Here is a 12,651-nt window from a genome sequence, read left to right on the forward strand (position 1 = left end):
TTTGCAGATGAGGAAACTGAGACACAGAGAGATTAGGTAGCTTGCCAGGATTGCACAGCTATGGAAGTTCAGAACCAGGATTTAAATATGGATACTTTGGCTCCTAAACCCAAACTCATTGTATAATCCCCATTTCACCTATCCTTCTTGCACTATACTCATTCATTTGCCATATCAAGCAGCAGATTATTAGGAAATTTGAGAGAAATTAGCTTTAAAATATCCTTTGCTCCCAAATTCAGAAAGATGTGTCTCATCTGATGATCTCAGACCGTTGTTTTGGGCACTTGGTGTCTCGTAATGTACAACATCCCCCACTGAAAGCAATAGACAATTCTCAAGCCACAGCCAGGTCTCCCCAACTTCTTGCCATCAAGGAGACCATTTAGGTCGGACATTACAAATACAGATGCTTCCAAGAGCTGCGCAAGCCATAGGAATAACTAAGAAAAAACAGGTTTTAACAGAGGGACACAAAGAGTAAAGTAAGAGGAGAAATGGAGGGAAACTGGAACGCGTGTGTCCAGAAGAAGGCAGCTGCTACCCAGGTCCAGGGGCCATGCAAGAATGTGGACCCAATGCAGCCAGCCCATCCAGTTTTTCAAGAAAACTGAAAAACGTGGTATTTCACATAAAACCTACTGATCTATAAATATTGAAAGCTCATTTAAAATTCAGTAACTGTTTAAAAAGATGACAAGAGCCAGCTGGGTGTGGTGGTTCACACCTGTAATCCCAGCACTTTGGGAGGCCGAGGCAGGCGGATCACCTGAGGTCAGGAGGTTGAGACCAGCCTGGCCAACATGGTGAAACCCCATCTCTACTAAAATACAAAGTTAGCCGGGTGTGGTGGTGCATGCCTGTGATTCCAGCTCCCCAGGGGGCTGAGGCAGAAGAACCGCTTGAATCTGAGGCAGAGGTTGCAGTGAGCCGAGATTGCACTATTGCACTCCATCCTGGGTGACAGGGCAAGACGCGGTCTAAAAAAAATAAAATAATAAAAAAAAAAACCTGCAAGAACCAATCTGTGCAAGTCAAATGAAAACTACCTCTGGGCTTATGTTTGCTCTGTGTGCAAATTTGGAATCACTAAGTTATATCTGTGTATGGCCTGCTCTCCACTGGGTCTCAATAGATAATATACACACTTTAAAATTCTTGAAGACCCTAAAGGCTTTACTTCTGTGGCTTATATTTATTAATATTTTTGCTATATATATTAATATATAATATATTCCTAATACAATTTACTATATTAGGAATTGAAACTGGAAATGGAATATATGTATTAATTTATTTAAATAGCAATAATAGACCCATTACATGATAACATAAATAAAATACCTTCATAACAAACTATATTTTCAAAACCAAAAAATAGTCAGAGAAGTGCAGCATTGTTTTATAATTTTTCAAATCCTTAATGTCTTGTTTAATAAAAGATTGCCAGATTCTTATATCTGCTTCTGTATTCAACGTGTTGTGAAATGATGTTTTGGTTGAAGTACAATGTTGAAAACCTGGCCTCAAGTGGATATGTAGTTGGAAAGAGGAGAGCTATTTTTAGTTTTTTCAGATAATTGTCCTTCTTTTTACCACATCCAAACTCAACAAGTGGTAGTTTTTTAAAGGTTAGTTGCAATGTAGAATATGAAATCATATCAATAAAATTGTCCTAGCATTTTCAATGGTTCTTTTACCCATGCACTATTTTGTAGCATCATGTACTGGTCATTCAGAAAATATTGATCCACTCAGCTATTTAGATGTTCCAAATGCTTGCACAGTTTATTTTATAATATCAAAAAACCCTGCATTTTCTATTGCTTTACAATATCACTGCTGATTTCACTGGACAGTCTTTAAGAATGGCGAATTTGTCAAATTATGGTGGCAGGTTCAGGCTTTCCAAAACTCTAATCTTTGTTAAGAAGCTCAAATGTTATCATTGCCAACAAATACTGTCAGTTGTTTTTCTTGAAGTGACAGGCTCACTTCAATCATTTTTAAGAAAATATCTCCCAAGTCTGAATAGCTCTGGCTTATCTGTCAGTCATTTTGCAAGTAAAAATGATGTTCTGTGAGGAAAAAAAGCAGCTAGATCAGCTCCAAACACAATGACATGTATGCGTTTCCTTGAGGCAACCATTTTAGGTTAAAATGCAGCAAAAGCACTTTCTGGTGCTTTGCAATTTGTCTCCCAGCATTTGAAAAAGACATGAACTCACGGGTCAAGATTTAATAAAAATAGTAATTTTCCTACTGCACCAGGAACAGTGTTAAGTAAAACTGTATGTTTTTTCTGCAAGTGTGTGATGGTGAAAAATACAGGGAACACTAGTACCATGTGGTGCCACTTTCTTGATGTGAGCTAAAGCCCCAACAGTTTTACCCACCATCGCTTTTGCACCATTTATGCCAGTGTCAATATAGAGAAAAGGGTAAAAAACATTTTAATGTTATTATGAAAATAGTTTTCACCTCAGAGACCCCCTGAAAGAGTCTCAGGGACCTCACTCTGAGAACTGCTTTTTATAGCCTACTTGCCAAAGTTCTATTTGTTTGCTATTTCTGCATAACACATCTACAAACTTAGTGTGTAAAACAACACACATTGATAATCTCACTGTTTCTATAGGTCAGAAATCCAAGAAGACTTAGGTGCATCCTCTGCTTAAAGTCTCATAAGGCTGAAATCAAGGTGTCAGTAGGGCTGTGTTCCTTACTAGATGCTCTGGAAAGAATCTGCTTCCAAGCTCACTCGGCTTGTTGGTTGCAGTTGCAGAACTGAAGTCCCTGTTTTCTTGCTGTCTATCTGCTGGGCAAGAAAGTAGAGGGGAGGGCAGTGTCAGGGATGGTGGGGTGGGGGCAGACACAATCTTTACTCTGAAGGGCTTCTCACATTCCCTCTCACACTCTCCACGTGGCCCCCTCCAGCACTGCTGTGTCCTTCTCAAACATTGACTCTAACTTCTTTTTCTGCTGTATTTCACTGACTCCAGCCAAAGAAAGTTTTCTGCTTTTAAGGGTTTATGATTAGATTGGCCCACCCAGACAATCCCAGATCCTAAGCTCTGTAACCATAAGTATATCGTTCAAGTTGTAAAGCCATAAACAGAACATGTTTATGGGTTCCAGGGACTAGGGCTTAGACTTATTTGGGGGGCCATTCTGCCTACCACAAAAGAAATGCAAAATATTACTAGATGAGTCTTAGAGTAAATGTGGATTGTTCAAGAATCGTAAAAAGGCTTCCCATGGCAATAGAAGAAAAATATAGACCAAGTCAAGGAGTGATGTTAAAAATACCTGCTGATTCTAGACCTTGCCCAGGAGAGCTTATTCTAAATCTGCTTGAATAACTCCCTTTTTTTAGTCTACCCCGCTTGATAAGCACCAACCTTGCACTAGGCTTGGGGGTGAGAAGTAGGGGGATGGGAGTTAAAGTGAGAGAGGCAGAGACAAAAATATTTGGTCCCTGCTCCTGGAGGAGCTCACAGCCTAGAGCTGCCCTCTGACTCTAGGACTTTGGGATCCCATTAGACATATTATATATGCCTTAACACTTAAGACATTTACTATTTGTGGACTTTCTCATGAAGATGTTCTCAAACATCGAAAGTAGAGTAGTGGTGTGGGAAGAGCGGTAAGAACACAGGTGAGAACAATCAAGCCAGTCAACCATTTTTATCATCATCCCCTGCCTTGCCCTCCACATGAAATAAACAATCAAATCCCTCCTTAAAAAACTTCTACTCTCTAATTCTGTCTTGACTCAGTGCCTTCCTCTTGAGCATGGTATGTGACAATACCTGGTGTTTTCAAGCCAAAACAACATGAATTCAAATCCAATCTCTGCTATTAAGAGTGGGATGGTATCTCTGAGCCTCAACTTCCCCATCTGTAGAATAGGGAGAATGATTCCTACTTTGACAAATTGCTGCGATTTCAGATAATGTATGCAAGCACCTTAGAACAATGTCTGGAGGTTGCATTCCCTGAAAAGCAAACTCTAAGATCAAGATTAGAATGCAGATAGACTATTAAGGGAGTATTATCAGGATCATGAACTGCAGAAGGAAAGAAACGGAAGTGGCACTCTGATCCCATAAGAAGCTTTGAAGGGGGCAGCCCTTCGAAGTGATCCCAAGCTGGGGAAAAGAGGCCTGGCCTTTATATCCCATCATAGGTAAGCCAGCTGATACCTCAAAAGAAGGGTTGGTTTTGGTCAAAGCATCTCTTTTCAACTAAGGAAATTTCAGAAGAGTTGAGCCTTCTCTTCTGGGTCTCAGCAACTGGAAGAATAAATTCTCAAGCCTGAATGGGGAGATCTGGGTTGCAAAGCACAACATCTGTGACACCTGGCATTTGCCACACTACTCAGTATATTGTGACATTTGCTATTATTACTGCCATCATTTTATTATTAATTTTTAAAATTTTTATTTTTTGAGACAGAGTTCCACTCTTGTTGCCCAGGCTGGAGTGCAGTGGCGCAATCTCGGCTCGCTACAACCTCTGCCTCCTGGGTTCAAGCAATTCTCTTGCCTCAGCCTCCCTAGCTGGGATTACAGGCATGCCCGGCTAATTCTGTATTTTTAGTAGAGACTGGGTGTCACCATGGTCAGGCTGGTCTCAAACTCCTGACCTCAAGTGATCCACCCACCTCAGCCTCCCAAAGTGCTGGGATTACAGGTGTGAGCCACCACACCCGGTTTTTATTATTATATTATTTTGTAGAGACACAGTCTCACTCTGTCGCCCAGGCTGGAGTGCAGTGGCGTGATCTCAGCTCACTGCAATCTCTGCCTCCCAGGTTCAAGTGATTCTCATGCCTCAATCTCCCGAGTAGCTGGGATTACATGCACCTGCCACCGCACCGGGCTAATTTATGTATTTTTTTTAGTAGGGACGGGATTTCACCACGTTGGCCAGGCTGGTCTCAAACTCCTGACCTCAGGTGATCCACCTGCCTCGGCCTCCCAAAGTGCTGGGATTACAGGCGCGAGCCACCACACGCGGTTTTTATTATTATTTTGTTGAGACACAGTCTCACTCTGTCGCCCAGGCTGGAGTGCAGTGAAGTGATCTCAGCTCACTGCAATCTCTGCCTCCCAGGTTCAAGCGATTCTTATGCCTCAATCTCCCGAGTAGCTGGGATTACATGCACCTGCCACCGCACCGGGCTAATTTACGTTTTTTTTTTTTTTAGTAGGGACGGGGTTTCACCATGTTGGCCAGGCTGGTCTCAAACTCCTGACCTCAGGTGATCCACCTGCCTCGGCCTCCAAAGTGCTAGGATTACAGGTGTGAGCCACCGCACCGGACCCCGGCTAATTATTTTCAATTTTTGTAGAGATAGGGTCTTACTATGTTGTCCAGGCTGGTCTTGAACTCCTGGCCTCAAATAATTCTCCTGCTTCGGCCTCCAAAAGTGCTGGAATTACAGGCATGAGCCACCTCGTCCGGCCTCTCCCTGAGTAACCTCAGTCACTGGTTTCACGCTCACAGTATTAGCGTACTCAGTCGTGGACGCCAGGCATAGCGTCCGCTGCAGTCCTGGCATACAGCAAGGGCTCAACACAGAATGAACGCAGAGGAGCTGGGAGAATACCTGAGGTCTGAGAGGAACCTAAGAAGTCCCCGCCCATCCTCTATCACATGACAGTCGGGTAACGTCAGGCCGGGAGAGAGAGGCTTCAGCGGCTCACCCAGCCCCCGTGGGCCTGGATCCAGGGCGTGAAGCTGTGCACGTGCTCCACGCTGAGTCCGGCCAGGGTGTCCCCCATCCCGGCCACGCGCCGGCTCAGCTCCATGGCCAGGGCCAGGGGCTCCGGGGAAAGAGGCGGGGGCCCGGGGCACGCTCGGCTTGGGCGAGAGCTGTCCTCCCGGCTACAGAACAGCTCCACCTCCGGGCGGAAGAGCTGGAGGACAGGCGGACCAGCTTGCTGCGCAGGGCGGGGTCCGAGGCCAGCAGGGCTAGGCGGAGATTTCAGTTGCTCTTGGACCAGCTGTTCCAGCCGCTGGGCCACCAAGGCATAGAAGTCTAGAGTAGCTGGGCCAGGCTCTGAACCATAGCAGGGGCGGATGGGCAGAGAGCAAGGCCGAGGGGACTCAGAGGGGGCTGCTCCTCGCCCCAGAGAGCAGGGAAGACATCTTCGAAGGCGGCTCAGGAAGTCTGTTGGCTCTTCTTGGGCAGGGCTTCCAGGTGGAGTTGGAACAGGAGACCCGGCAGCCTCACCACGCCTAAGGAAGGCAGCTAGGACCCTCAGCGTGTCTTCCCGGAGCCCCAGCTCTTCAGAGCCTGTCATGGAGGCACCTAGTCCGGGGCCCCGCTGCCGCCTCCTGCACTCAACTTGCCATCTCCCCACTCAACTCCTACTGTCATCATTTTTACACGTCTTTGTATAGCCACTGCTCCTGACTTATTCTAACCTTATCCCCTCTTGTCTAGAATGTAAAAGATTTTCCTAACTGGTTTCTGTAATCCGTATTACCTTCATCCAATCTGCTCTCCATACTGCTGCCACAGTGGCAGTTATGAAATAAATGTGAGCATCTCATTGCCGTGCCTAAAATACTTTAATGGCTCCCCACCAACTTCAGAATGAAATCCTAATTTTTGAATATGACCTTGAACATAACATGCATCTGACTTTCATCATGATCCTTGCACACTTTTTCTGCCCACTTTTAGCCACCCCACCCCACCCTACACTGCTAACAAACTCTTCACATTGGTTTGTTGTTTCCCCCATCCCACCCCTTCACCCAGTTAATGTCTACTTATCTTGGGAGACTCAGCTTACATGTCAACTCCTCTCAGAAGCCCTCCTAGGCCTGGCGCAGTGGCTCATGCCTGTAATCCCAGCACTTTGGGAAGCCAAAGTGGGCAGATCACCTGAGGTCAGGAGTTTGAAACCAACCTGACCAACGTGGTGAAACCCCATGTCTACTAAAAATACAAAAATTAGCCAGGCATGGTAGTGCACACCTGTAATCCTAGCTACTCGGGAGGCTGAGGTGGGAGAATCGCTTGAACCTGGGAGGCAGAGGTTGCAGTGAGCCAAAATCGTGCCACTGCACTCCAGGCTGGGTGACAGAGGGAGACTCCATCTCGAAAAAAAAAAAAAAAAAGAAAAGTAAAAAAGCCCTCCTAAACCTCTCTTCCCTACCCTAGATTAAACCAAATATTTATCTTGTGGGTTCCCTTTTTACCTGTGCATACCTCTGTCAGAACTTTTCTCCCCACCTAGTACCTTAGTTTCTCCCAGAGAACAGAGCCCTATCTTACCTTTAAACTGAGACCCTATGTAGTGCCCAATACATGATTAGAGCATGCAGAAATAAATCTGTATGAGAAGTCGTCCTTCTGGTGGGAAGGGAACCACTTACAATAGACTCTCAGTGTAGTTTTTTAAGAAATACAGCTGGCCCAGCACTTTCGGAGGCCGAAGAGATCGAGGCCATCCTGGCAACATGGTGAAACCCCGTCTCTACTAAAAATACAAAAATTAGCTGGACGTGGTGGTGGGCGTCTGCAGTCCCAGCTACTTGGGAGGCTGAGGCAGGAGAATCACCTGAACCTGGGAGGTGGAGGTTGCAGTGAGCCGAGATTACACCACTGCACTCCAGCCTGGCAACAGAGTGAGACTCCGTCTCAAAAAAAAAAAAAAAAAAAAAAAAAAAAAAAAAAAAAAAAAAAAAAAGAAATATAGCTGGTAAGCACAAATCAAATTCTGGTGCATTAACTGTTATTACACCAAAATTCTCAGTTTAGCACCAAGATTTTGAGGCAAACATTATTAAGTACAACAAACTTATAATACAAGAGAATGTGACCAGTTTCCCAAGGTTTATGTAATGCAATTATGTAATTCAGATGTCCCCCAAGTTTCTCTAGCCTTCTAACAAAATATCCCAACAGGAATGTTATCACCCTATTGGGGTGTTTTATTGGAGCTAGATAGAGATGGTGGCACACAACATTTTGAATGTACTAAATATCACTAAATTTTCCACTTTAAAATGACTAATTTTATGTTATATAGGTTATGTTATGTGAATTTCACATCAACCTAAATAACACACAATAAAATGTTCTAATACCCCAGTTTATTAGATTAGCATGCCACCCAGTCACTCACCTGGGTCCCCTCCCAACTCATCCTCACCTCTCACTTTGGATGTGGCTCCAGGTTCCTCTGCTAATTATCTCCTGCCCTTGTATCACATTAACAGATTTCTAGGTGGCTGCATTTTTCTTTAAGTCATACCCCACACCCACCACCCCTGATACTACCATGGACACATTTTCCTTGCTTAATCCTCCAAAGTGCAACCAAGAACAGAAGGTAGTGCTTAACAAAGCTTTCCTGAAAACTTGTAGTGAACAAAGGAAATTATGATGCAAAAGAGATAAACATAAAACTGAATCCTGTGTTTGCTGTAAGAAGTCATGGGCTATAAAATATATTGTTAATAACTCAGGAGAAAAGAAAAATCTCATTAAACATTTACAAAGGTTTCATTTTAAAAATTTCATAGTTGCCAATAATAAGACAAATTTATCCCTGCAATTCCATTATCCTTTCTTCTTCAGTGTCAAAATGCATCTAAGCCTTCTTCATATTGTTAATTTAAAGGTTCTTCTGCCATTTGCAGTTATACAGAGCATCACAAAGAAATGTTGGTATTCATAACTGTGTGTGGGATCCTGACCTTTTTGGGTCTTTAGTATGTATAATATAATAATCAAGCTTACTCAGAAACACAAGTTTTGTAGGCATTTCTTATTTTATTAAATGTACAGTGTTTCCTAATTTTAAAACCCCAGTGTAAATTCATAAAGGTGCATCAGGCTGCCATTCCATTCCTGTTTGTGACTCCTGAGAACATAGCAGGATTCTAAAACTACAGCCTTGTTGATGGAACAAAAAATGCTTTTTCCTAAGAAGTAAATATGGCTTCAAGCTCTGAAATAATTTCTCTAGTGTTACCCAGGAATTTATGAGGGAAAAAATAGATTAAAAAATATAATAGTATCTTATACTATACAGTGTTCTTTTAGGTATATAGAACATACATGCATATATATATATATAAAATATATATTATATATATATATTAGCCTTCACTTTTACAAAATTTGAAAGCATGCCTGAGTTTGACAGGGCTTACTCTAAGATGGGCAGACACCACTTCCCCATTAATGTTCCCATCCTGATTGCCAGAGTAGTTTCTAAGACAAGAATTTATTTCACTGGTGATGAACAGTTTTGGTATATTTCAAGAGGAAGAATTTTTTCTTCACTCTTGCATATTGAATCATTTTTCCAAGTAACGTAAAAATGCTAAAAAGGACTTGCCTGCATTCATTAACAACCCAGAGGTAATCCTTGGCAATGCTGGGATCCGCTGGGATTGCAAATCCTGCATCATAGAAAGCAATCAGAGCCCCAAATGTCAAACCCAGGTGGAATGGAGTGTGGGATATTAAAAATATCTACACCCACAGGAACTGAATTAGACTGAGAAAATAATTTCATAATCTAAACTAATTCATTTAGAATTTAATATTAAGCAAATGAATTGAAAGTGACTAAATATATCATTAAAATATAGCCACAGCTCAGAAATTACCATCCTATTCTGTCTATGTTTTGTTTTTAGTATCTTTAGGATCAAAATGAGCTTACCTGAGCTGCCCCATATGAGCTGCCTCACCTGTGGGACTTAGTCTTTATTTTTTTCCTGCAGATCTCAGCCCATCCTAGAAAGTACATTTGTCTATTCTAGCAAGAATGGATAACAAGCTGACCTGATCCTCCAAAAGAAGGCAGAATCATTATGACTATGACCAAGAGTTTTGGTGCCAGGCAGAAACAGTTTCCCCAGAGAATGTGTAAATTTAGTTAACCTCTCTGACCTTCAGGTTTCTCATTTGTAAAATGAAGACAATATTATCTGCCTCTTAAGAGTTCTTGTGAGTACTTAAGCAGATAATATCTTTAAAGTGTTATATCAATGTATGGCACATCGTAAAGTGTCTATAAGTCATTATTTATAGCATAATGGGCAAGTTGTACAGCCTAGAAGGCAAAAGCTTGGCAATACATAAATAAATAAAGCAAGCTGAAAAAATGCAAAAACCTATAGCATTTCAAAGGCCCTCAATATAGTGACTAGCTCATTGATAAATATTTGACCTGAGCCAGGCCAAATAATTCAAACCCAGGACTTTTGGGCTTGGATTATTTTGCTGGAGCTCTTAGGAGAATAGAACTCCTTTGGGGTTACTACACTGTGAGAATAGGAATCTGCGTGTGCAGGAGGCCATCCTGCCGCCTCATGGAAATGAGGCCAAAACAGAAGAGAGCAGAACATAAGAGATAAAATTGAAAAAAGAATAAGATAGCATCCTAATGGCCTCAGTTGGGCTCTGGATCCAGCATTGCCTAAAGTGAGATCTACCATTGAAATTTTCAGCCACAAACGCCTTTGAATTTTCTTTTCGTTTAATTCAGTTGAAGTTGGACTTTTGTTGCTTGCAATTAAAGATTTCTGACTAATATAGCTTGGCTTTTGGCAGAGAGAAATATAGTGGGGCAGAGGTAGACAGAGGCAGTGCTGCACTGCCATTCCTCCTCTACCCCACCAGCCACAAAGGGAACTCATTCCCATGACCTCCTTTCTGGTCCTTGAACCGTTATGGCAAAAAGAAGTATCTAAATTAATATGATGATATTGCTAATCTAATATTTTATTCTAAGTATTCTGCCCCAGAACCTTGGAGAACAGGTTCATCTTTGATTTCCCCATGGGACTAAGCACATAGCTAGCAGATAGCATGTAGACAGCAGATGCACATAGGATTTGGAACACAGAAGGTGCTTGGATATTTGTTGAAGAAGGCAAAAACATTGCCCAATCACCAACCTCTACTTCACTTTCTTACATGAGATGGAAAAGAGACAGAGGCGATTCAATTAGCTGTAGCCTAGATCAAATCATTTGAGTTGCCACTGCAGAGAAAAGGCAAAAGGACAGACCATTATAGTGTCCTCCTCTCCTGAATCTCTGGGAAACCCACTGTGTGCCTTCCCACTATTTTCTATTGACTGCTCCTTACTATTTCCCTGGTGTGCATTATATGATGGCTCCTTACATATTTTGTTTCAGGATTTGGAATAAGATGATTCACACTTATATGCATAATACAATGGGGCGAGTAAAAAAAAATCTCATATTCCTGGAAGCAGGAAGGACACATTGATTATGGTGTTTTCTAAATTTGCTGGAAGTTTGATGGGGGGAACTGAGGGTTTGAGGGAGAATGGCTTCTTGTCCCCCATGCTGGCTTCATTTTCCTCCTCAAGAGACCACTGTGCTTTAAAGTCCAAGAAAGTATCCATTGCAACCAGCACCTTTTTTCTGCTTAAGACATCCCACGTGCCCACTGTTGGGACATTCCCCTTTGCTCATGGGAGAAAGTGTCCAGTTTAGATGACGAAGTCTATTTCCCTTAGAATCAATGTTGATATATCTTATTTTCTTCTCTGACCAAGTCACAGGCTTCTTTTTGCAAAGGACTTGCCTACTCATAATGACATTTTACATGTGAACATTTCCAATCTAATTGATGTTTCATTTTTTAAATTATTTTCCCCTTCCTTTCTGGCCATAACTTAAGCAAGAAGACATTGTATAAAGAATTCTGCTTTTAGTCTCCCAAAACAGCAAGCTCAAAGGCCAAGGATCGCATGAAGTGGAAATAATAAGAATGTGAATTAGGAGACCTTGGGTCTAAACTGAGTTGTACTAGGTAAACGGCTTCACGAGGGATGTTTCTAGATATGCTGTCTTGGACAATTTACCTAACCTCTCCAACCACAGTACTTTCCTCATAGATTGTTGTGGGAATGAAATGAAATAATATTTGCAAAACATTTAGCATAACACCAGACACTACATAAATAAATTCAAAAATAAATTTATTATTGGTGATTTTATTGCTATTATTATTACTGTCATGGTATAACAGGAGTTCTTTTGCCAAAGAACACACATTCTCTCAAACAAATTATCATTCCCATCATGATGAACTCACTTGAAGGAACTTGTTTTCTTTTAAAGTCAAGTCTGCAGACACACCTGGCATTCTCTGCAATGCTCCTGGACTGGGGATTGTGAACTTCAAGGAGGAAGAAAGAGATGGAAGGAAGAGAGGCAAGTGCACCTTGTCCAGAAAGGAGTCGTGGCTTCCTGGTGCAGTTAATGACGATGATGCTGCTGACGATGTTTTTAAACAGTGAAAACACCAATTTTGCATATGTTGTATTTCCACAGTAGTAAAAGGAAGCTGGCAAACATGAAGATAAAGGACACTAGAGGCCAAAAGAATGACGACAGGGTCTCCTAACATCTTCTTAGGAGTCTTGCATGATTACATCAAGATGAATTATTCATGCTAAAAACACCAATGAGAAAGTTAGAAAAGGATGTATTGAGATTTTTTATAATGATTATAATACCTAACAGAAAGTGAATATAAATATTATTATTAACAATTGTAGTCAGCATTATTTTGGTTCTTACTATGTGCCAGGTACTGTGTTGAGCACTTTATATACATTATTTCCTTTAATCTGT

General features: G+C 41.9%; 1 pseudogene; it reads right to left on the reverse strand.

Moving 5' to 3' along the window:
- Positions 1–5,699: 5,699 nt before the first annotated feature.
- Positions 5,700–6,394, reverse strand: LOC116462086 (bcl-2-like protein 12; annotated as a pseudogene).
- Positions 6,395–12,651: the final 6,257 nt, after the last annotated feature.

The sequence above is a fragment of the Hylobates moloch genome, unplaced genomic scaffold (genome assembly GCF_009828535.3).
Source record: "Hylobates moloch isolate HMO894 unplaced genomic scaffold, HMol_V3 SCAFFOLD_22, whole genome shotgun sequence".
Taxonomy (NCBI): Eukaryota; Metazoa; Chordata; class Mammalia; order Primates; family Hylobatidae; genus Hylobates; species Hylobates moloch.